The sequence below is a fragment of the Aulostomus chinensis genome, chromosome 3, assembly GCF_037954235.1.
Source record: "Aulostomus chinensis isolate RoL2024-O1b breed Wild chromosome 3, RoL_Achi_v1.0, whole genome shotgun sequence".
Classification (NCBI taxonomy): Eukaryota; Metazoa; Chordata; class Actinopteri; order Syngnathiformes; family Aulostomidae; genus Aulostomus; species Aulostomus chinensis.
Genome location: NC_141322.1, coordinates 14,654,380 through 14,678,571, shown reverse-complemented (window position 1 = coordinate 14,678,571; position 24,192 = coordinate 14,654,380). Strand labels below are relative to the sequence as shown.

Genomic DNA, 24,192 nt, shown 5'->3' with positions numbered 1-24,192 from the left:
GCACAAGACATACAGCACACACAAATCAGGGCTGTCAATCGATAAAACAAAGCCAACAAGTACATGTTTAGTAATTAATCCATCTCAGTTCTTGTCAATTTTGACTGTGGCAAACATTTAAAATATTTCAGCTCAATTAGATGTTTGGAAGGGGTGGAAATCTTTTAATTTCTGGCTGACAGAAGATGCAGCGAAAGCATCTGGCTCTCCTCTGCTAGTTACACACTGCTCTACCTTGACAGCAATTAACTGTTATTTTCTTTGAGTTTTCTGATACCAAATTAATCAAAATGCATCTGTTATTTTGCCCACCCTAATATGAATCTGCCATTTTTGAGTTTTTTTCTGTTTCTTCTCAACAGAAAAGCAGGAAAGGTAAAAAAAAAAAAAAAAAAAAAAAAATCAACATCTGATGGTCATCCCGATTTTTCCACTATTCATTAATTTTGCCACCTTTTAGGAGATAAAAATGAATTAGACTGCCAACAACATTATTAGACAGAAGTGTATTTGCAAACATTTTTTAACTATTGTGTTGCACTTCACGAGAAAAAAAAGAAAAAATGATAAAAGTAACTGAATAATATTACTTCACCGTTCCATCATGAAATTTTCAAAGAAGTTATTTCATTTTTTTTTTTAAATCTTACAAGTCAGACACATTTCCTGCCACTTCTCTCCCTGCCAACCCACCTCAGTCCCTTCCTACAGGATAGACCTCCAGTTTCCAGTCTACCCTTTAGAGGTGAACTCGACTTCAGTGTTTTTTTGTCCAGCAGAAAGCAATCGGAGTCATACGAATGCAATGGAAAAAACCCTTGTTCCTCTCCAAAAGCTGGATCTGGGTTATATTTGATTACATAGTGTTCCGAGTATCTATTTCACTTAACAGCTTAGTGAGGGGGACAAAAAAGGCATGTCACCGCAAGGCTAGCATCCACATAAACAATCACTGTCCCTTTCACAAAGCTCCTTTCTCACTACACTATTTTCTTTGCTTCCACTGCAGGGTGAATGAAGGAGAAGGAGAGTCGAGGAAAGGGAGTGTCACTAAACCAGATACAAACGACAAGAAAGTCAGAGAGGTAAGAATCCGGCTGAATAATTCAAAATGTTTTGAGTGATCACTCCTTCTCCTGTTTCTAATTAAAACATCACTGTGCCTGCTCGAAGTCCTGTAAAAATAAAACCTCAGGCCTCATGTCAGTGGTTTTTTTTTTTCTACAATGGTAAATATTAACAGTATGTCTTTCATCTAAATTCTGCTTCTGGCCTTTTCTAATAAGAAGACACGTAGATCCAACTTTTATTCTAAACACAAAGTCAAAAGAAGGCGGCGAACAGAGCATCCAGTCATCGCCATACTGCCGTAGGCCTCATGGACAGTTGTGGTTCACAGCATGTTGACATCTTGGATCACTGCACCACATGCTCTAGCTGGGAACATCTGATACAACGCTGTTACACAACTGGAAGTAGCAGCAACTAACTGCAAATATTTGTGGAGGGAACTCTGCAAATACGTTGAACAGATCTCTGATAAACAACAGACAGTAGAGAGAGAGAGAGAGAGTCATAGGTAGACGGGAAAACCCTGCATCACTGAGCTGCAGAACAGTTCAGGCCAGCCGATGTGAAGAAAACACAAAGGTCGTTTTTCACATCATACAGAAGGAGAGAAACAGGCGTGGGTGGTTAAACCTATAAAGCCTGACAAATACAATAATTCAATTGCACTTGATAAAAGTACTAACAGCTGCTGTTGTACTGCACACTGTTGTTTTGTTATGATGACCAACTAGCCTCTAGTGACAGAACAGGCAAGGGCTTGTTCAACACCCTCTCACTTTCCCCCCAATTCTCTCAGTGCACAGTCTTTGTTTGTCTCCCGCCCACCCTTTTACTCATCTCTCGTCTTCAGACAAGTTCAGAGGTGATGTGCAAAAGTCCTTAGGAAATTACATAACATCACTCAAGGGGAATTTAACCGTGATCCATCATCACTCATATTAAAAGTAATATGATAGTGTCATGAGAAAGTCAAAATAAGGTTTATCTCTGGTCACGTCAAGATAAGGCCTTCAGGCTGTTTACTAGACGATAACACTTGCAATCTGCAGTGAAAAGGTGAAGGAACCCTTGCTCGGTTGTGCGACTCGAGTAAGAAAATAACTGCTAAGTGCTGTTAAACGTTGTTGGCTTGAAGCGATATTTCTTCTAAAAAGTGTTTTTTACATTTCAAGTACTCACAAATATGTGTTTTAGCGCACAAAAAGAAATAATCAGAAAAGTATTTTTAGCTTGACACTAAGTTTGGTGACTACCAACAGCCACAAAACTACTGAAGAGTCCAGAAATGTCTGGTGACAAACTCTCAGACACAATGTCTTGTATAATTCACATCTTCTTTCTTCAGCAGTATGCCCACTAATCCACAAAAACATTGATTTAAGCTAGCTAAAAAAACAAAATCAAAAAACCCCCAGCCCAACTACAACGCTCTGGTTAAGCATGGACGAGTGGGAGAAAGTTTGTTATTTAAATGCACTCAACACTCATGCTTTACACTACCAGGATCCATGTTTTAGCTCAAAGTGAGAATGTGGTCAACAGACATTTTGGACAGTTTTTCCATTGTTTTGTCATTGTAGTTTGCTATCAGTCACCATTAGCTTCAGGCTTTAGATAGGTGACTGTTTCTTTCTGAATTATAAACTCACAAAGAACTAATGGAGGAAAAAATGTTTCTGTGAGCCCAAGAGCTCTTTTTTTGGGGGGGGGGGGGGGGGGGGGGGCTTAAAAAGCGAAGTACTGCTTTAGGGCATCAGTTGTTAGTTATCCCTGGAAAATTCTACAGACATTTTGAAGGTGAGACATCTACATAGAGATAAACTTTATAGGCTAAAAAGATAAAGCGCAATAAAGATAGCTGGTTTAAATATACCGAATCCTAAGTAGGTGTAACATAATAAGTACAAGATCTTTAACACTATCATGTACTGATAGAATATTACACAATACTGGCCTATGTAACTTAGGACTGCCTACATAAAAGCATTAAATCTGACTCCTCCCTGCAGGCGCTCACACTCCTCCACCAGAGAACCAGCAGGGAAAACACCGTGTTTACCTCACTATGCCATCAAATGATCAGTGAATTTGGCTGTGTGATTTCATTCAGCTTTGACAGGCCATTACACTAAATGCACATTTGTATCGAGAGAGCGCTAAATAATTCATCAACTTATTAGACCAGATCTGTACTCATTGCAGTCTCAGCCACACAATACAAGCAAACAGCTGTGCTTCGGGCCTCTACAGACTCCTACCACTCTGGAATAATATACAGATTGTGTGTACGACTTTGGGCAGCATCAATCAAATCTGCCATTGTCATAAGGTACAGAGCCTGAGGCTGTAACACTGTAATTTCTGCTTACATTACAGGCTTGAGCTCTGCACCACGAAAGGCAATCAGGTATGGATTTTTCAGCTGATGGCTAGCTAATAGAAGCCGCTATGTATTTTATAATGACAGAGTCTGATGATCAGCATTTTATCCAATATGTGCTTGCACATAGATGATTTTACCAATTAAGAAAACACTACCATGTATTTTGATTGGCTTGATTGGTATTTTGAGTCACTTCCACCAGCTATTACTTCAAATAACAAATGAATGAGGAATGAGTCCTACAGCCTGGACAAACGTTAGCACTGCATTCAAAAATCCCCCAAAAATTGATGGAAGAAGTGTTTTTTCTTTTACTTGTCAGGGCTTCATCTTTGGCAATAATCACAGGTTTGAGGTAACCCACGGAGATGCTAAATATACACCATCCCCGCGGCACTGTTAGCAATGATCATCATTAAAACACAAAAAGAAAAACAGTATATTGATTTATGTTTATGATTCAATAATAGCTGCCAATATTAGACCCTGATGAAGGCATGAGGGGATTACCTATTAAAAGATCCTGTCTAATGGATCTGAGGTCTCATTAATCTTCAGCAGTTATGCATAAAGTTAACTAGTTGGATGATGCCTCCCTAGCCTCCTGGTTCAGATGTATAATATAGCCACAGAAACACAACCCCAGAAGTTGGATTCTGACAGGGGACCTTGTTACATGTGTTCCCCATCTTTCTCCTCTCTGTTTTTGTCATCTGTCAGCATTAAATAGCCCAAAAAAGTGTATTAAAATGGATCCTGATATATTTGAACAATAATAAACCCAATGAAACTTGGGTAAAAAAGCAAAAAAAAAAAAAAAAAAAAAAAAGGCAATTTTTAGTATCAATGGACCAGAAAGCCACAAATTCTATAACTCTCTATGAAGAGGTTTTGTAACCCAAGTAATCATCACATCATAAATCTAAAATCAAATATTTGCTTATACCATAATGTCGGCAATAAAAAGGTTGTAACCTCTGTTTTGGTCCATTCTGCTTTTTTTGGGGGGGGGGGGGTAAAGTCAGTACATTTGTCAATGGGATTATTTCTCTCACATGGAAACATGTTGTTAAATATTTCTCTTGAAACATTAAAGGAAAGCTTTATGAAAAAAAAGGCGGATCATTTAAAATATTTAGGAAATATATCCAGACGTACATGACAGATGACAAGTAGGCTACTGGTCTTTCTAAGCTCCCTCTAGTATTTTTCATTATTTTGGCCCCAGTCATGATTCAAAGGATGTAGTACTTGGTGTTCTTTCCAACAGACAAACTATCAAGCAGTATTAGATCGTACTGAATTTTGCAGAGCGGTCAAACACAAGAGTGCAATTGGATATGTAGCTTGAATTAAGATCGGGAAAAGAGCCCTGTTGTGGATTATAACATAATACCACTGGGAGAGGGTACTTTCCTGTAATGTTACAGATGTTAACAGAATGCAGTCCCTTTCCACTTGAGTCCATACTAAACAGACAACGATTGGTCATGGAAGACACAAACAAAAAACTTAATAAGCATGTTGTTTCAAGGAGGTTACATACTTTGGTGAAAAAAAAGACAAGACATTGATGACAGGCTTTACACTTCCGTCGTTAATAAAAACACAGACGAACATAGAGTTACACTAGTTGTGTGCATATGTAGTAGAGACCATCATCAAACAACAGCAACAAAAAAAAAAAAAGGATTGGAAGATTATTGTATTAATACGTCAAGGCTGGTTGCAGGAATAAATGGCCTCTGTGCTCATACACAGCTTATATCATGTCTCTTGATAATGGTGCATATTACAAGTACCATAGTAATAGCCAACCACTTAACATAATCCACATGTGACACAGAAGTGCAGATGGCAGATTGTGGATTTTAAAGAAGCATGTTTATTTCCAATTCTGACAAAGGCTGCCCTATTCATCGGAATTTTATTGAAATCCCAATATATTTAATATTTCACTTTTTGTTAAAGCTGTAGGTCACAGGCCTGATTTTTGGCAATCTCTGTCCATCTGTACGTCTCACTCTCGTGAACCTGATATCTCAGGAACACCTTGAGGCACTGAATTTCCTCAAATTTGCCACAAATATCAACTGGGACTCAAGGGTGAACTAAAAAGATTTTGTAGGGCAAAGGTCAAGCTCACATGAATGCAATATTTACGGAGTGCCTTGAGGGAATTTCTTCAAACTCTGCCCAAACGTCAAGCTGGGCTCGAGGATGAACCGAGAAGATTTCTGTGGTCAAAGATAAAAGGTTAATCTGACAGTCACACGTCACAGAGGCACAACAATCAAAATGTTAAATAATCAACTATGTGCACTACTGTCTTTTTTACTAAATTCGCCCACACTAAGCTTAGCTATACCACCTTATTCTAACTATACTGTTAGATGAATATGAGAAAAAACATTTGTGATTACTCTATTGTTTTGACTAACCTTTTGTAGCAGTAGGACCTGAGATTTTAGAGAACACAGTAATTTGTCCACGTGATTTTGCTCAAAAAAAGTAAATGATGATGATTCTTTTTGCTGGCCGTCTGCTTAGATATGCATGATTGGCGTCGGTTTAATTTGATAATATTTCTATTACTTGCGCAGTTCTCACACTAGTTTATGAAAAATACTGACTTTCTGAAGTTTAATGAGCTGTTGATTAAATGTGTGCTTTCACACAGGATTCCCTAGTTTCGTGCTCACATGAGCCACTGCGTAGTAGAAGTACTAGTGTACATTTACAATCAGCCATTCTCATATCTAAATCTAGTCTTTCTGGCTGCTGCTGTCACAGCGTGTCATACACTCAGCGTGTGTGCCAATTGCACACAGACAGATCAGCTGAGTTTTCATCCATTGCTTCTTGAATGGCTGTTCTGCAGCAGTCAAACAGAGGATGTGTCAACCCACAGGAGAGAGTAGTAAGAGTAGTGTGGGAGGAGAGTGGTATTTGTGAGTGAGGCAGGCCAGGGAAAAGTGGAGTGGAAGCTGGAGAGTAAAAACAGACAGGAATATATGCATATATAGACATGGATACATATAGCAAATGAGGGAGGGTGACCTCTTTGTCACTGGGACTTGGTGTCACAAAGCCCCAGTGTACCCTGTTGCGGACATGAGAGGGGACTAGTATTAGGAGTGGGCACACAGCTGTGGCCCAGAGAGAAGACATCAACACAAACAGGCCGTTTTTGTTATTCAAAAAGCTAGCTAAATATCCACAACTGTAAGCCCCTTCAATTGCTTTCTAAATATAAACAAATGTGGCATCTCTGCCAGCTCCTCATCTCCAGAGGCATCACAGGAAAAAAGCAATTTTATAGTATGATTTATTTCTGTTGTTTCAGTTTCATTTAAGGAGCTGATTTGTTTAGTGTGTGTGTGTGTGTGTATGTGTGTGTGTGTGTGTGTAGATCTGATACTTAATGCAAGTTTCTTTTGCACTGGAAAATAGTTGGTTGGAGACACTGGATGTGGTGGACTTGGAAGGAAACATCCCCCTGCCCACCCAATGAGTAATAACAAAATTATTCATATTTTAGGGTTTGTCAGAGACATTGCAAAAACTCCAACAATGTAATAACTGAGGTTCCAACTAATACTTGTTTCATGATCGATTTATCCAACAATTATTTCTCAACTAGAACAGCACTCAGAGAGCACAGACCTCTATGTAATGCTTCCTGAGAAATTGATGAAAATGTAGAGACAAAAGCCACTAGGTGCTGCTTTTATGATAAATGTGCATCTTGCAACCTCCTGTTTGACTGACATGTCTATGTGTGTGTGTGAGCTCGGATATGAATCGCACCCGCAGCAGGAGCAGCAGCAGCAGCTGCAGTGGCAGCAGCAAGGTGTTCCTGAACATGAGAAGCAGGACTCATTTCTCAAACTAATACCTGCTGAAAAAATGTGTTTCAACAAGAGTTAAAATAGAAAAAATGTCTTTCCAAGCAAGTCTTCCTACCATGCTGCGTGAGCCAATTTTCATGCAAGCAAGACAGGAAAACAGTGTAACAAATAAAAACAGTTAAACCATTAGGTGACTTTGCTTTGAAATGAGGTTCCCTTCTTTCGGTGGTTACACTTAATCATGCTCAAGGTTTCACAAGCCAAGTTGCAATGGCAGGAGATTCTGATGATCTCATAACCATGTTTTTTTTCCATTATGCAATCTTAAATAATTTCTTTATGTGATAATTCGACAGACAATCAGCACCAAAGACGATCTGAAGGAAGTTATTGTAAATAAAATTTTAATAAATACGGATGTGTATTGAGAGACTTGAATATGGGTGTCAGGTGAGCTTTCATGATATGCTACACCACAAAGTCTACTTTCTGGGGTTTAATGAGTAGCGAGTTGCGGACGCTTTGAAACCAAGAAATTACCTTAATTTTTCTGGCGTATGAATTTGCTCAACCTACTTACCATATGGGCGGTAACTAAATGAAGCACAACAAATAATTCAAATGAAATAGACCTATTTCTGTCGTCTATCATCAGAATTGGAAATTTTATTTTGCTGATTTTTTTTTTTTTACACTTTCATGCTCACACATAGTAACTTGTGAAAATTAGCAACGATGAGACAGAAATGACATCTTTACAGGCCAAAGACTCCACTACCAAAAACCTCATGAGCACTGGGAGGAGAGACAGGGGCACATTCAGGCTCCCACACCACACACCAACAGAGGCAATGAGAGGAAGAGCAGGTAAAGGTGGGAGGCTACTTGAGCCAAGGTTTTATGCTCAAGTTGCATCAGTGTGTACCGTGTGTTTTTGTTGAAATGTGAAAACAATCAGATTTCCAATTCAGTCTGTGGTTGTAGAGGGCAGGGAGTGTTCCTATTGCTAATGTTAGCACTTTATAAGTCTCTATTCTCTGCTCATGGTTCACGCCATCTGAATTTAATTTCACACTGTCTGACATCTAATTCTTCAAGTTGTCTGCAGGATATTCCTCCAAAACAAACCATCAAAAGCAAACTTCAAATCTACTCGTGGCCTGAGCTGATATAACCACCAAGACAGTGGCGTAGTCTTGTTTACAAAAGTGGGTATACTGAGATGATTCCCCGCCAACTGCTCTGACACACACACACACATGTACACCCCACTGTGACACCAAACAAGCCCATAACCACCACATAATCCCCAATGCATAATGTACATACATTTAGATGTGGTTTCACAGTAGTCAGTATTTTCTTTTCACAACAAAAATTTGAGAACAGGCTAAATTGTAGGTTACTATTTCCTCTCCATTTGGATTATTCTGACTACAATTAAACTAATAAAACAGTACAGAACATAGGTGTGTGCTTTTGAATGCCGGCTAACAATAAAAGAGAAATCAGAGCTATAAGAAATGGGGGGGGGGGGGGGGGGTGTCAATGTCATCTTAGTGAATTATAGCTTGAAAATAAGTAGGCTATCTTTGCCTTGACCAGCATATAGAAGAGTAGTTTTACTTTCACCAACTGCATCAACCCCCATCAATTTCTACTCCATAATATAATTACATTTGTTGGAGCCGGGTACATTGTTTAGCTGCTTGCCTTTGGCCAGTTACTAAAAGTATTTGTGGGTGTTGGGGGCCCGTGAAGAAGTTTAAATATATATATATATATATATGTGTGTGTGTGTGTGTGTGTGTGTGTGTGTGTGTGTTGGGGGAGTGCAATTGATATTACTTGCCCCTGATTGTTATCAGTTTTGTGTGTAACAGTGAATGGGATCCCAGGTTATTTAAACAGCAAAGGTGTCAATTTCATTCAGTTATAAACAAAGTCTGCTGGTCAAGGGCTCCTTTACACAGCATTTCAATGGCTGTTCGAAGACGTCAGTCACTGACACAATCTGTTACAACCAACTCTCTCTACTAAAGAGAAACAGCATATAGACACTGCCATTTAACACAGATTCTCTTTGGTAAATGTAAGCTGAGAACAGGATAAGGAAGCTCTAAATGGATCAAATGAGGTGTCACTCAAGACTGTATTTTGATGCCTAGTGTTTACATAAAAACAGAATTACAACAGCCAATACACATCTGCTGTTGCCAATTTGAAGTGCGCCAGCAGTCTTTGTGATTCTGGATGTAAAAACTTGTTTGACAATATTAAGGCCCTGACGTAAGGCCTTTTTGAGACAATTCAGGTGGATTTTCTAAAATCATTGTCGGACCGTTACCTCATCTTTATTCATTTTGTATCATATGTTGTTTTTTGTTTGTAAACAGTGTTGATCATTCCTGCTGTTTTGACGTTGTCATGAAATGATTTGGATCAACTGAAACAAAGACATCTTAACTGTACAATGGTATTTAACAAACCTCATCATCATAACAACTGTGCATCGTAGCGGGGACCGTACTTAACCTTCAGTCAGTCCTCGGTCTGTTTCTCGGCCAGTAAGATGACAGTAAGAAAACAAATTGTCCAGGGAAAGCAAGGTGGTGCAGTGGTTCGCACTATCGCCTCACAGTAAGAAGGTTCTGGATTCGAGTTCCCACTTGAGCACAGGATCTTTCTGTGGAGTCTGCATGTTCTCCCTGTGCCTGTGTGGGTTCTCTCTGGTACTCCAGCTTCCTCCCACAGTCCAAAGACATCCAGAGAGGACGAGGCTGATTGATACTCTAAATTGACCGTAGGTGTGACTGTGAGTGTGAATGGTTGTCTGTCTCTATGTGTTGGTCCTGTGATGGACTGGTGATCTGTCCAGGGTGAACCCCGCCTCTCGCCTGAAGGCTGCTGGGATAGGCTCCAGCCCCCCATGACCCTTATCAGGATAAGTGGAAGACAATGGATGGACAGAAATTGTCCAATATAATGAACATTTTATGACATTGTTAAATTGAAAAAATAATAACGCAAATAATAGTAGAAGTGGCTTTGGAACAAAGTTGATTTAATCTTTCAACACTCTGGCTAGAATTAAGGGAAAAAAACCCTTTTTCAAGGAGGTTACACAATCTGCATGTACAGGAGTACCTGCACTAATGAATGGTACGAGACAGCTTCCCTCATGACACTCATTCTTGTAGGTTTCACTTTTATAAGTGTAAAGTTGGATTCCCTACATTGTGTGAGTACTTCTACTACTACAGAGATTTCTAACTCTTAAAAATCTTTATCGTTTCACAGCCCTAGTTCAAATAAATTAAATTGTTTAAAAAATATTTTATCAGACAAAATTGATTTGATAAGTTCAAAGCTCCAAGGCTGCTAGTAAGAGTGAAAGTAAAGAGATGGCAGGGTCTGCAAGGGAGGCTGGAGAGCAGTGCCATGATGTTTCTCCATCCTAAGAAGCTGACAGAATGCCTCAGCACGGAGCCCCTCAACAAGAACACACCTTTTATCTGCTGCGAATTAACAGAATTACCACAGTACTCATGTCGACATTGCGCCATTTCTGAATAAAAACCAGGAGACCAGTTATCAGCTATGATGACGGAGGACTCAGGCAGGACTGTCTGAAGCCTGTTGGCTGTTTGGTGAGCAATGGAAGTTTATCTCGACTAAAAGACATCTCTGCACGTGACAATTCAATGTGCCTTTTCCTTCTATTTATCTAAATGTACATTGGTTACACTGCATGGCATGTTACGTACTACTGTGCTTGATAAGAAGTCCCTTCATATATTCCTGCATGGGAGATTGAGGCTTTGATGCTGGTTGTTCATCACAAGCAGCGTTACGGGTGTGTTTGATAATGTCTGGATCCTCATGATCTCTTGTTGGCTATTCTGTGCACAGAAGCTTAGAGCTCTTAATAAGATAAGGAAAAAAAATGTTTTTAGTGGGTCGGACACTCACCTGTGGCTATTTATAATACCAGCTAACTGGTTGGTAACTGTTAAATACTGCTGGTTATTGTTTGAATGGTCATCTGTGTCCACGACACTGAAGCCAAACCAGCAGCCACAGATTGCGATGCTCCTGTATTCTGATCTTTATGGTAAAACAGCCCAGAGAGCAGACAGGACCAGTGAGGAACATGAAAAGCGTAACAGAAAACCGAAGAAGCAAAACAAACAAACTTTGGGCCAAATTATGACACACACATCCAACTTCAAACTCCACTTCCTTACATCCCCAGCCATACACCCGCCAAGTTTGAAGTAGAGTGGATGAGCAGTTGTTAAGAGAAATGAAGGAACAGTCCCAGTCCCAACCATTAATCTTTAGCATTCATGACCTAATAGCTGTTATTTTACAGAAAGTGTCGCATATTTAAATCAAAGCAGGGACCGGCTCTTATGTCCCTGGATTATGGGACATGTGTGTCTACTCAGCCATGCTTTGAATAAATCAAAAGAGGAAAACATGAATCACTGCTCCAATGCATGCTAAGTAGTAAGCCTTGTTCTGATGTTGCATGATGATTATTACCTCAAAACAAAGTCATTTAAAAAAAAAGCGTATTCCGGCTGCAGTTGCTGTACCTCCAGAGAGTGTAAGATATTCCTATAGGGAGAAGTGCCAGGGTGGACCATGGCAGGATTCCAATACCACTCATAAGGTAGCTTATTTAGCTCTGTTCTACTCGCTATTTAATTTCCAGCAGCGCCATTGTCTGACTATGTGATTACCAAACAGGAAAGTGGTCATTGGTTTTCCTTGTCAGGTGCCCTGTTACTTACAGAAAACACATAATGAGTCCTCAGCTGAGAAAAAGATTTGGAACGCAGCCCAGATGTTAGATTAACTTTCATCAAAGTCAATAGCAAATTCAGTGACGCCTACCATCTAACAAACCTAATTAAGTGTTGCCATTAGGACCTGGGTGTTTAAATGAAATGTGATTGTGGACGGGGGCAAGTTATAATAAAGTGAGGGTAAAAAAAAAAAGAAAAAAGAAAAGAGGAGGGTCCAGACAACATTTCAAGGACGGATATCAGTTTAACTGCTCACAGATATGCAGAAAAGAGAGGGGAAAGCGGGGAATAAAAAAACCTCTGGCATCATGTCCCAAGAATGTCAGCAATGAACTTACAGACCACATCCCAACACATAAGAGTCAAAGTCAGAATCACATCCAGACCTATAACAGCACTGGAAGAAAGAGAGGGATTGCTGTGGAACGCCTGAGTGAAAGAAGGAGGCCCTCTCTGACAGTCTAATGAGCATCCTCTGTCTACATCACATGAAGCAATCCCACAAATGGTTCTGAAATTGTTACATGCTGCCAAAGTTTCTCTTAAAGGGGAAAAGAGAGTGGGAGAAAGATATGAAAGAGAAGGAGAGAAAAGACAAGGGGAAGCTGTGGAGAGAGTTGGAGGGAGAAGGGAGAAAACATAAGGCGATGTGTTTTACTGCATACCTCGGGCTGGGTCACTACGAGTACAGAGGAGACATAAAACAAATCAGTTCTGGAATGACCCGGGCTTCAGAGAGAACTGGGCTACAATAGAAATACATGGGCTGCCTATTCTCACATAAAAGCACAATAATCGTAGACAGGAGCGTAAAGAAAGGAAATGTAAAAATATTAAAGGCAGGGTGACGATGACGCGGGGCGAGGGTCATGAAAAAATAGCACGTGATAGAAGAAGTTTCATTCCAAAATTTTTACCCATTTCTTTAGAAAAAAAAGACCAATACACACAGATAGATGACGGGGAACAATGGGCAAAAAAGAGACAATGTGGACTAAACAACAACAAAGTAGACCGAATGAGTCTGTAATGCAGATAAACAAGTGGTTGAGCAGCAGACTAGTCCAGTCCTGTCCCTTTGCTTCCCTCTCATTCTCCCTCCCGCAGCCTCCACAGGTCTATCTCATGCTCTTTTCCTACGATTACAGGGAGCATGTTACAGCAGCAGTAACAGCACATGACACACAGGATGGGCTAAACTGGGGTGGGTGGGTGGGTGGGGGGGGTCCTATGTCCCGTGTCCAACCCTATAGTCTCTACAACACTCCCCCCCTGCCCAGGCCCCACTGCTGGCCTGCAAGGGGAGAGAGAGGTAGTGACGGCAGCCTGCCCCCTTATGCTGGGCCCCTTGCTGGACTCTGGAGAGGTTAAAAAGACGAGGCAGGGAGAAGCCCACTCAAACACACACCGAAAGTCCTGTTTATATGATGTCCTGGTTATGCTGAATTTGACAGGGAATGCACATTCTCACACACACACACAGAAGGCCATCTGGACAGAACCGGACAGATAACCAACATGTGGGTGAAATGGGTGCAAATGCAAACCAGTCAAAGTTACATAACCTCTATAGAATGTTGTCTGTCCTGAGCGTTGTCTAAAAATCTAAAACACAATAAATTGAAGTCAAGCTGAATTTATAAAGATGAAAGGAAATTAAACATACTACAATTTCATAAGTAATTTAATTTTCATTAACTTAGATACCAACATGCCAATTTATTACATAAACCCAAGTTAAAAAAAATAATGCATCAACATGTAACAAGACTATAATAAACCTAAATTTATGTCTAGAGGTTAACAAAATATGAGAACACATCTGTAACAATTGAAGTCTCAAATATTGACCATTAAAACAAATCCACCTTTCTGAAACAGATTCAAGAAAAATTCGACACTGTACACCTCACAAAAGCGGGGCTTATACGGTAAATGTGATCAAAGTGTGCCTTCCAAAGTGTACCCAATAAATTGGAAAGTGATGTATATAAATAGTGACCTACATTTTGTTTTCCAAGAAGAACTTGTGCTGCATGACCTGTTCCCTATTTACAGCAGATATTACCTGTGTGATGTGTTTGACCTAGAAACCATCAACCACAGGAGGTAATTGAAGACCCACATACATTAGGGGGGAACTTAACACTTCATTAGTTTCAAAGGCAACTGAACATATGTGGCAAACAGCATGCATGTGCCGAGGTACATACAAGCGGGTCTTTACAGCTAAGTACAACGGCCTCTTTCTTTCTATAGGGTTACATGTGAGAGGAAGCGACCACTTGCTGTAGTCACGAAAGGGGGGAAGGGGTGGGGTATTTCACTGTATAGGATACCTAATGGACTGTACCATCCCCATAGCACACAGCTCAATAAACAAGCTGACGCAGTGGCAGTCAATAAAGAAGCTAACCCATTTTGTAGCTTCCCATTGCCAGTAGAACTGATCATGGGTCTGCAAACTAACAGGTTACAGCACAAAAAAGACAAGGTACACAAAGTCTCTACTTCTCTTCTAAATTTCCACACAATTTAAATTGATAACATGTGAGTATTGACCTTACGACAGCTAAGATGTTGGGATGGGAATGCCTGTATTATCTTTTTTAAATATATGTAATAAAGCTGTTTATACAAAATGGAAAGAGGTTTCATGAAAAGACAATGATAGGCATAAGGGAAAGAAATAGAACACATCACTAGAAAGGCACGCAGGAATAGATACACCTTGCTGTCAGCTATATTTGTTGCTTTCTGAAGTCTTTTTTTAAAAGATGAGAGGGTGAAAGGTGGCCGTTACAAATTTAGACTCACAAAAGACGAGACACTTTGAGGCTAGGTTTTGTTATTTTCATCCAGCATGTAAAATCACAATGACAATTTAAGTTATTTAGTAGTGACAATAAATAAATGAAGAATAAAGAAAGAAAAAACATTCAGCTAAGCAATACTTGTGACGGTGATGTATAAATCCTTTCATCCTCAGATAAATTAAATACAAATTATATAGTAAAAATCTGCATTAAGCTGCGCCTTAGTTGGGATCCCTGCAGATTCAGCTTCTGTGTTTTATTATGTGTTTCTCTGCAGAGCATAAAACTGAAATAACACTGCAGAATGCGAACAACTAAGAAAGACTTTACTATTTTGACAATTTTTTTTAAACTTTTAAATAGCAATAACTCTTCTTATTGAGTTTCTATTCATCAAGAAATGCCTTCATACAAATGATGGGAGTAAATTAATTCAATACATCTTAACTATCACCATACAGCAACACACTTTATATAAAAAAACAGAACACAAATGCTTTAATTAAGAGCAATTTACGTTATGGCTTGTTAACATTTGACAGGAGGATTTCACAGCAGATATGACTACACACCATTACATATATGCATAGCTAGTTACTTAAAACGAAAGGAAAATGCCTCACCTGGGGTTTTAGCATGCCCTTGCACAATAGATGAAACTTTGAAAGCTTTCTTCCGTTTGTCCCAAGATGTTAATCCTGTTCAATACAAAAGCAAAATGGCATGTCGCAAGTCACTGAGTGGGCCTTCACCCTGGTACCTGACCTGCAATTGCCGTTTATGTAACGCTTAACTATTTTCAACAGCAACATACACACTCTCTGTTAATCATCACACAGCAGTTGACAACTTTAGTTACGTAACATTAGGCAAACAATGATTTAAAAAAACGACACGCGTCTAATGTGCGAAACCTAATACTTGTGTGGTCCCGGGTAAAAGAAATGAGTCGAGTCTGGACTTTTACATTCCTCCTGTGCATGCGACTTTCATACCTTAGCTCAACTTTTCCCCATTAAGACCCGAGCTGCTTTTAATCCTCTTTAGTGGTCGTTCGTCGTCGTCTTCATGCTCTTGCGAAGTGCGTCCACTCCATGTTGGCTGGGTGGGTGTCTCGGAGGAGAGAGGACAGGGTTCTAACTTACTAAACTCAGAAATATGAGGAGGCTTGAGGGGAGAAACTCGTACGCCCTTCCAGACGTTGACTCGCTGCTGGTAGCTAACGTTAGCGTGGTTAGCTGGCCGCTTCTTTAACCCGAAAACGCGGCGTCAACTTCAGCCAGCTCGTTAACCGTTCCACATCCGCGCGCCACGCAACGAACATTCAACGGAGGGGGGGGAAAAACGCTTCAAACGCAACGGGCAAAAAAAACCGCACGCGCTAACATAAAAGAACTAAATCACACCTACTATAGTGCGACGACAAATACCCCTCCTTCTCCAGCACCCAAATAGATGGCCATTACTTTTTTGTTATGCACCGCCCCCTTCTCAGGACCTCTAGGGGAAAGAGGGATTTCCCCCCAGCCCCTCTGTTAGCCAATCACAGGCGAGCTTGGTGTGTCTCTCCTGATATGATTGGTGACATTCCCCTCCAGCCGGGCTCTTATTGGTCAGCGTCGGTGCTGGTAAAACACGGAGCCGCCCACTCAAACAGGGGTGTGTCGTGACGTCAGAGGTAACGAAGAGGTAAACAACTTTGACCGCGTGAGGTTTAAAGCAACATCGTTTAGCCTCCGATCTCCGAATCAACCGAGACCCGGGGGATTACCGTCCTAACATTAGAGACGGTGCGGCGTCTCATTGGTGCAGATTGAGGCCATGTGTATTCTCTATTGTACCGGGGTGTCTTTGTTTTTAGCTACAGGCTCGCAGCCCCTGTCGCTTATGTGAAATAATGAAAAAAAAATCCATTGTTGTCGATATCCCACTGCGATAATAATATGAGCTACGTCTGCTTCAACGCGTTATGCATTTTTTTCTCCATAATATCTGTGACCTCCTGCAAATGTGTGCAGTCAGGCGTGTGTGTTGGAGGGGTGTGTCTACTCTGCAGTACAGTGGTAGGCTGGGAGGAAATGCTGCTGCATGGCGATGTTGCCATACATTTTCAATGCATGAGAGGTGGCCGAGCATGCTAAAAATAGACGATTGAACAGCCCATTACACCATAATGCTGGCTAAATATGCCCGTCTTTCTGTTGTCTAATATCTAATAATTTGCAATCACACATTTATTTCTGTGGCATTTGTTCGTGCATAGAGGAGGTCCGTGGAAATGGTGGTGGTGGTAGCGTGTGTGTGCGTGTGTGAGTATGTGGTGGCTCGAGGAGGGGGCCTGGGTGAAGGTCAGGGGTGTGTCTGTAATGTAAACACAGAAAAGGCGACAGATACGAAATGGAGAGGCAAAAGAGAGAGGAGGGCCTCATCCGGCCTCACATATCCTCTTTCAACAAAAATTGTTTTTAGACTCCTGCTGCAGACTGAATGTTCAGATTGTAAGAAATAAAAAAAAAAGATTTGGGATCGTGCGTACTGATCATGATATAAAATAATCTTTTAACCTGTAAATGATAAATTCTCATGTTATAAAGGGTCTTTTTTTCCTTCAATAGATTTTACAAATCAATTGGACATTTTAAAATACAAATGATTAAAATCCCATGTTCTGTCTCAGCTGTTTATGTCGATTCAAACTGATCTCAGCCCAATCCTCCTGACAACAGCAATGCACCAGATTGCAGCAACACAATATTGATTCAATGTCAAAAACAAATTAAGGCAAAGCAGGCTGAAGTCAAAAGCTTGCTTTTCTCAAAATATAAGAACAAATGAAAAAATGAAACCACATCATGGCTTTGTTATCGAACGTGTATCATGCAGGCTCACATGTGTCGTTAACGACTGCATTGATTGAAGAGTCAGCACTGTGTTAAAGCAACAGTAAGTTAGACATGGCTGTCCTGCTCTCTCAATCCCCTGCCAGCGCTCCGTTTCCTTCATTCCCTAAACATTCCAGTCCTTTCCACATTAGTAAGTGAAACATTTTGTGCCCATTGTGTGGCTAAAGAGTGCAGCCCACTCAACAATTAGAGTCACTCCATACAACCCTCACACACGTGCAAAGTCCACCGTCAACGACAGACTTGTTTATGTCCACATTTTTGTTCTGTTTTCACCACAGAATTATGCATTATGAACCTCCAGCACCTTTAGACACGTGTCACAAGCTTAGTAGCTGGTGATTCATGTACAGTAGCTGGTGGTAGTAAAGTGTGTGGGTGTTAGGTTCATGCTCATGGCGTGTTGATCCTTGTCCTGTGGCTTGGGCTGACTCCAAGTCTGGCACCAGCACTGGATTGAGCCGTTTTGCTAACAGGGATTTATTTGGCTCCACAACATCCATGTCAGACATGTTTTCTGACCCAGTCATTTTGTGTCCTCAAATACTCCAATGTTCACAGGCGGCTGCTGTTTGGAAACCAGGAGAGAAGAACTAGAACAAAACTAGAAACACTTGACCGACTAAAAACATGGGAATTAGTACTCGTGGCACCCGTGCAGCAGCATAAAATCTTAAGTATTTGATGTCATGATTTTCTACTGTGGAGGGGGAGTGTTGTCTCATGATAATGGTTTAATTTATTTAATTAGGGCCTGAGCCTGAAGGTACTTCAGGCGAAGACCCTATTATGTTTGCTCGTTTATCTTGTTATCCCAAGTCCAGTGAATTAAGGGTTATTATTCATGATGGAAATATAAGAATGAGGTGGTGAGGTGGTGTACAGTGGAACATGAAATCATGAAGTCCCGAAGGTGAGACATAGCACAAACATCTGTTCATATATTGTAAAATAATTAAGTAAGGCCATGAACAGTGATATCTTAATAGACATGGAACAGCAGAAGGCAAAAAATGACGTTTTACAAAAGCGAAGCAATTCCAGTTGTAAGCAGGTTTTAGAAGGTGTTATCTGGATCTTTATAGTCAGGTGGAACTCACCGTTCCACACACGCACACACACTTACGTGGCGCAATCATAAAACTTCAGTATTCCATCTCAATAAGAGGAAACTGTGATTACTGTCCCTCGCTGGAAGATTAAACGGACTCTGTTGCAGAATCAAGCTTAGAGGTGAACACTAGGATGAGTAACTGTCTGAGGAGGCTATTTTTGTCCTGATTGGTGGGTGAGCTTGAATAGATGTTGGAAAGGAGACTTTGTAACTGCAGCGGAACCGGACCAACAGCTCCTGAGACAGGCTGGACTTGCTGAGCTGCAGCAGGACTTCCTCGTGATGAAATAATGGTATGTCCTAGGGACAGCTTCAGGAGCCTGCGCTCAAGGAAAGCCTCGCTTTATCGCCTGTGTTCACCTTCAACCATTTGTATCTGCTGATGATTTAAGAACTATTTTTTTCTCCATTTTTTAATTGTCAATAATGTAATAACTGACCAATATTTACAAATAAATACAATAAGTACTTGTTTGGTATAAATCTGTTATATTATCAGGCATGTATGTAACTTAACAAATGCCAATAACATGATACATTTTATGTTCTTTATGTACAGTAATAAAATGTGAAACCACGAGTTGAATCGATTTACCATTATTCACTGGTTGAGAAACTATATAAATGTCATATCTGGGTCTGAGAATATCGGCTAATTCTGTGCGTATTTCACTTAATGTTAAAGTTACAGACTTCCATGACACCTTAATTTGTTTGAAGCACCTGATGGTTGAACTTATCTCCAGCCTTGCCTTTTACTGGTTAGTCATTTGAATACCAAATGAAGTTGGAGCACTTGTTTGCAATCACAGGCAATGACTCTTGTGTTTTATTTTTTAATCTTTCCCTCTCTGAGGATGCAGTGTTCACAGATCAAAACAACCACCGCTTTTTCCCCATGAAAAATGTAATCTTTCATGAACTGGCACTATTATCGCCATGTGCTCAGCTTTCAAACCCTTAACACAGTAAGTGATTCTCAACCTTTTTCATATCAAAGATTCTAATATTTTAGCCGAGACCACCATCTGATGGGATTAAGTCTCTGAGACTCAAATTTTAGAATATTTCTTATAGAATTCCCCGCTGCATTCATGTGGTGGGGGGATACAGTAACAGACAAACTATGATTAAAAAAGGTTTATTACTTATTACAGAAATATTATTACATTTCTATGAAGGTTTTTGTATCAGCTTCAGTTAAATTATCCAAAACAAGTTAATATTTGACTGGCTAACACATTTTGGTCTGTTATCATATTATCGGTTATAACGTGATTCACAATTTTATATTTCAAAATCAGAGAAAGTGTCGCCAGTAGGTCTGAGCCTGGGGGCTCCGCCCACCCACAGTTATTACCTGAGAGGACGTCAAGCCATATTCTGAAAGCATGATGAGCTGTTAGACGTCCTCGTGGATTCATTCCTTCTTTACTTACTCCAGTTTCTAATTTTCCATGTTTCAATTCCACACAACAGGCATTCACAAGCATGTGAAACACCATCCTGTCTCCACCCCAGTCTCACTGGATAAAACGGGCCAAACTTTTTCCCATGGAGGTCCAAAACTGAAATGTGGTGGTTGGCAGCAAACTAAAACGAACAAAAGTACTAAAATTCTCAGTTCCCTTGATTGAAATTTACTTAAGCTTTACAGCATCAAATAACAACATAACACTACATGTTTTGGTTGGAATAAAATGTAATTTTAAATCAATTTTTGAAGTGCAGGGAACTCTCAAACAACCGTGTTTGGCCACGCACGTATTACACAAATGGATTTTCAGACTGACATTCTGTGCTGTGTTGCTCTGCCGCCTGGTCAAATTTGGACAAAATAATTAATAATTGTAAAGTCTACATATTTTCAGGGCATTCAACTCCACGGGAAAGAAAACTGCATAACATAATATTATTATTACAACTCCATCTTGTGGTTCAAATCAAACCTTATGGTGGGCTGTTTTGGCCCATGGGCCCCACTTTGGGCAGATCCTAGTCTTTGGTTTGTTATGTAAAACTTGTAAGAATACTCACAATAGCAGCATTTATCCCATTCTCGTTATCTGAGCATCATTGTGTGTATTTGAGTTACAAATATGCCGACTGATGAACAAGAGTACCTCATCGGAACGCATCAGAGCTGTGTGGGACCACCAAACCTCCATAACATCACAGCCATCGGCACAGTCACTGTCTAAATTTTCATAGCTTTGTAAAAACAGATTTTTCCTGGCTTTGGCATAGACCTGATTTTCATAACATCATCCACCAAGCAGCGAGATATTACAAAAATAAAAGTCAGACACATGTGCACAGTCAGGAATAATAGGCAGCTTATGTAACGTTTTAGTGGAGAATTCCAGTCTTGATACAAACACATGGTAAGTGTATGAGGAAAATCTGACTTCCTGCCAACAACTTGTAAACTTGCAAAGTGTTTTAAGAGTAAACTTATTATCTGATTTCTCACAGTAATCCAAGAAGGACAAGGAATCGCCCTCGTTCTCATCAATAGACCTTAAGTGGCAAGAGTCAGCACTTTCTAGTCTCTCTGGATCACGTTAAACATGGAAATTCAGCAGGGCTCCGAGGATCCGTGCTCTCTGGATGCACTAAAAGTAAAGCTGTACAGCAGGTGATGTAAACAGCAGAGTTTCTTACAGGCAATAAAGTGCCAACCCTTCAGGACATTTACCACAGGAGATGCTTGAAGGGGGCCCACAAAATGTAGCTGAGACCACACATCCCAACCACAAACTGTTCTGTCTTTTACTGTCTGGAAAATATTACCTCGGTGGAGCCAACAGGTTCAGGGACAACGTCGTTCTCCGTCAGACTGCAACGTTTCTAACCACATATGTCTCTCATATACTGCCTTGACTCTTTGCATTGTTACTAACCATTTGAAATATGGATTGGACTAAGTAATTAAAAGTACCTCAGAGATATAAAAAGTCGTAACATGTTTAAATCAACTCACTGTGTTTTGTCGCAGAGCCAAACAAGCACAATATAATGAACTGAAACCATGTATTTATCACAAGCTTTTTACTAAAAGAACAATACTGATATGACCAGGCTTTCTAATAACCTGTATTTTAAATAACTTATTGTATATTCAAGTAAGGGGTTTTTCTTGATCTTGCTGTATGTATTTGTATTTTACTGTAAATTGAACCTTATGCATGTCTAAATGTTTTCTCGCGAGTCATAATTATGAAACAAAATTCTGATACAAACGTTTTTATAATCCATCATTACAGAAGTAAACAATACACATAATTGTGATAGTTGTCTCAATAATCCCAACAGAAAAACCACATGGATTTCCCATGTATCCACATGTAAGAAACCATTACCACATATTGCAACATGTGGGGAACATGTGGAAGTCATGTGGAAGTCACGTGATTGTTCTCTTTAAGGGTTTAGGGTTTAGTATTAGCAGGCCTTCAAAGCTTTGCATTGCGGCACATCTTCATTGTTAGAATTCTTTGGTCTTCTGCAAATATTTACTCAAGAGACCAAAGGTTACTTTTCTTTTTATAATTCATCAGGTGATAGTCAATAGGGGTTTGTACCTTGACACCTACGGTTCTTTGATGCACAGAAGAAAAAACACTGCAGTTCTGTTGTTGATGATCCGGTTCTCAAACTGAATAAAGTCAGGACATACATACTGTGATTCTTTCATTTACAGACTGAGATATCCACCCCCCCGCACGGTGAGCAACAATATGCTCTGACTTTTGAGCACCAGGTGGTCAACAGCAGCATGCTCCATCAAAGTCCCTCTAACTCCCTCCAGTGGGAGAAAGAGGGACCATGAGACATCTACCCACCCATCACTGTAAATACACAGTATTCTATTTTTCCAAGTGGCACAGGGGGAGTCTGTTGTGAATACCTGTGTGCCTGCCAACGTATTGCAACCCGCTGAGCAAGTTCCAGGGAATTACATTGGTCTTTCTCTCCAGCAAGTGAAAGTAAATATTAAATCATATTAAAGGATGTTATTCCCTCTTATACCCCCCCATGCATAATGTCTCTTTTTCCAGTCAACTGAACCAAGTGATGAAAGAAGAGCTGGATAGAATAGATAGACTTACATATGAGCTGGGGATTTCAAAGTATTTGGAGATGTTTTTTCTGATTGCTTTTATTTTGAAAAGCACTTCCCTAAAGCAGGGCTAAAACTCAAAGTAAATGATGAGTCAAAAGCAAAGACATTTTGATGTATAATAATGTTTTTGTCTGTGTCTCTGCCTCTTCATGTTTGTTTTATTTCACACGTACAAAACTGACATGTTGTCACTCTGCTGCTGCTAATAATAATCCATCCATCGTCATCTTCCGCTTATTCCTACACATTAAGGGTCGCAGGGGGGCTGGAGCCTATCCCAGCGTCAACGGGCGAGAGGCGGGGTTCACCCTGGACAGGTCACCAGTCCATCGCAGGGCCAACATAGAGACAGACAACCATTCACACCTACAGTCAATTTAGAGTATCAATCAGCCTCATCCCCAATTGCATGTTTTTGGATGGTGGGAAGAAGCCAGAGTACCCGGAGAGAACCCACGCAGACACGGGGAGAACATACAAACTCCACACAGAAAGATCCCGTGGCCGAGCCGGGACTCGAACCCAGAACCTTCTTGCTGTGAGGCCACAGTGCTGACCACTGCACCACCGTGCAGCATAATAATAATAATAATAATAATAATAATAATAATAATAATAATAATAATAATAATAATAATAATAATAATAATAATAATAATAATAATAATAATAATAATAATAATAGGGCTGCACGGTGGTGCAGTGGTTAGCACTGTGGCCTCACAGCAAGAAGGTTCCGGGTTCGAGTCCCGGCTCGGCCACGGGATCTTTCTGTGTGGAGTCTGCATGTTCTCCCCGTGTCTGCGTGGGTTCTCTCTGGTACTCCAGCTTCCTCCCACAGTCCAAAGACATCAAGAGGGGACGAGGCTGATTGATACTCTAAATTGACCGTAGGTGTGACTGTGAGTGTGAATGGTTGTTCGTCTCTCTATGTTGGCCCTGCGATGGACTGGTGACCTGACCAGGGTGAACCCCGCCTCTCGCCCGTTGACGCTGGGATAGGCTCCAGCCCCCCCGCAACCCTTAATGTGTAGGAATAAGCGGAAGATGACGATGGATGGATAATAATAATAATTTAGGGTGGAATGGCTCCGAGGTAGCGTGGCAGTGTAGT

General features: G+C 40.4%; 1 protein-coding gene across 1 annotated transcript in view; it reads right to left on the bottom strand.

Annotated features, from left to right (window-relative positions):
• Positions 1-16,392, bottom strand: part of LOC147267802 (vitamin D3 receptor B) — a 31,129-nt gene extending 14,737 nt beyond the window's left edge. Inside the window, exons 1-2 of the mRNA XM_086198860.1 lie at positions 15,931-16,392; positions 15,559-15,633 (exon numbers count right to left, since the gene is read on the bottom strand). The gene's annotated coding sequence lies outside the window, so the exon portion shown is untranslated. The remainder of the gene's footprint in view (positions 1-15,558; positions 15,634-15,930) is intronic.
• Positions 16,393-24,192: the final 7,800 nt, after the last annotated feature.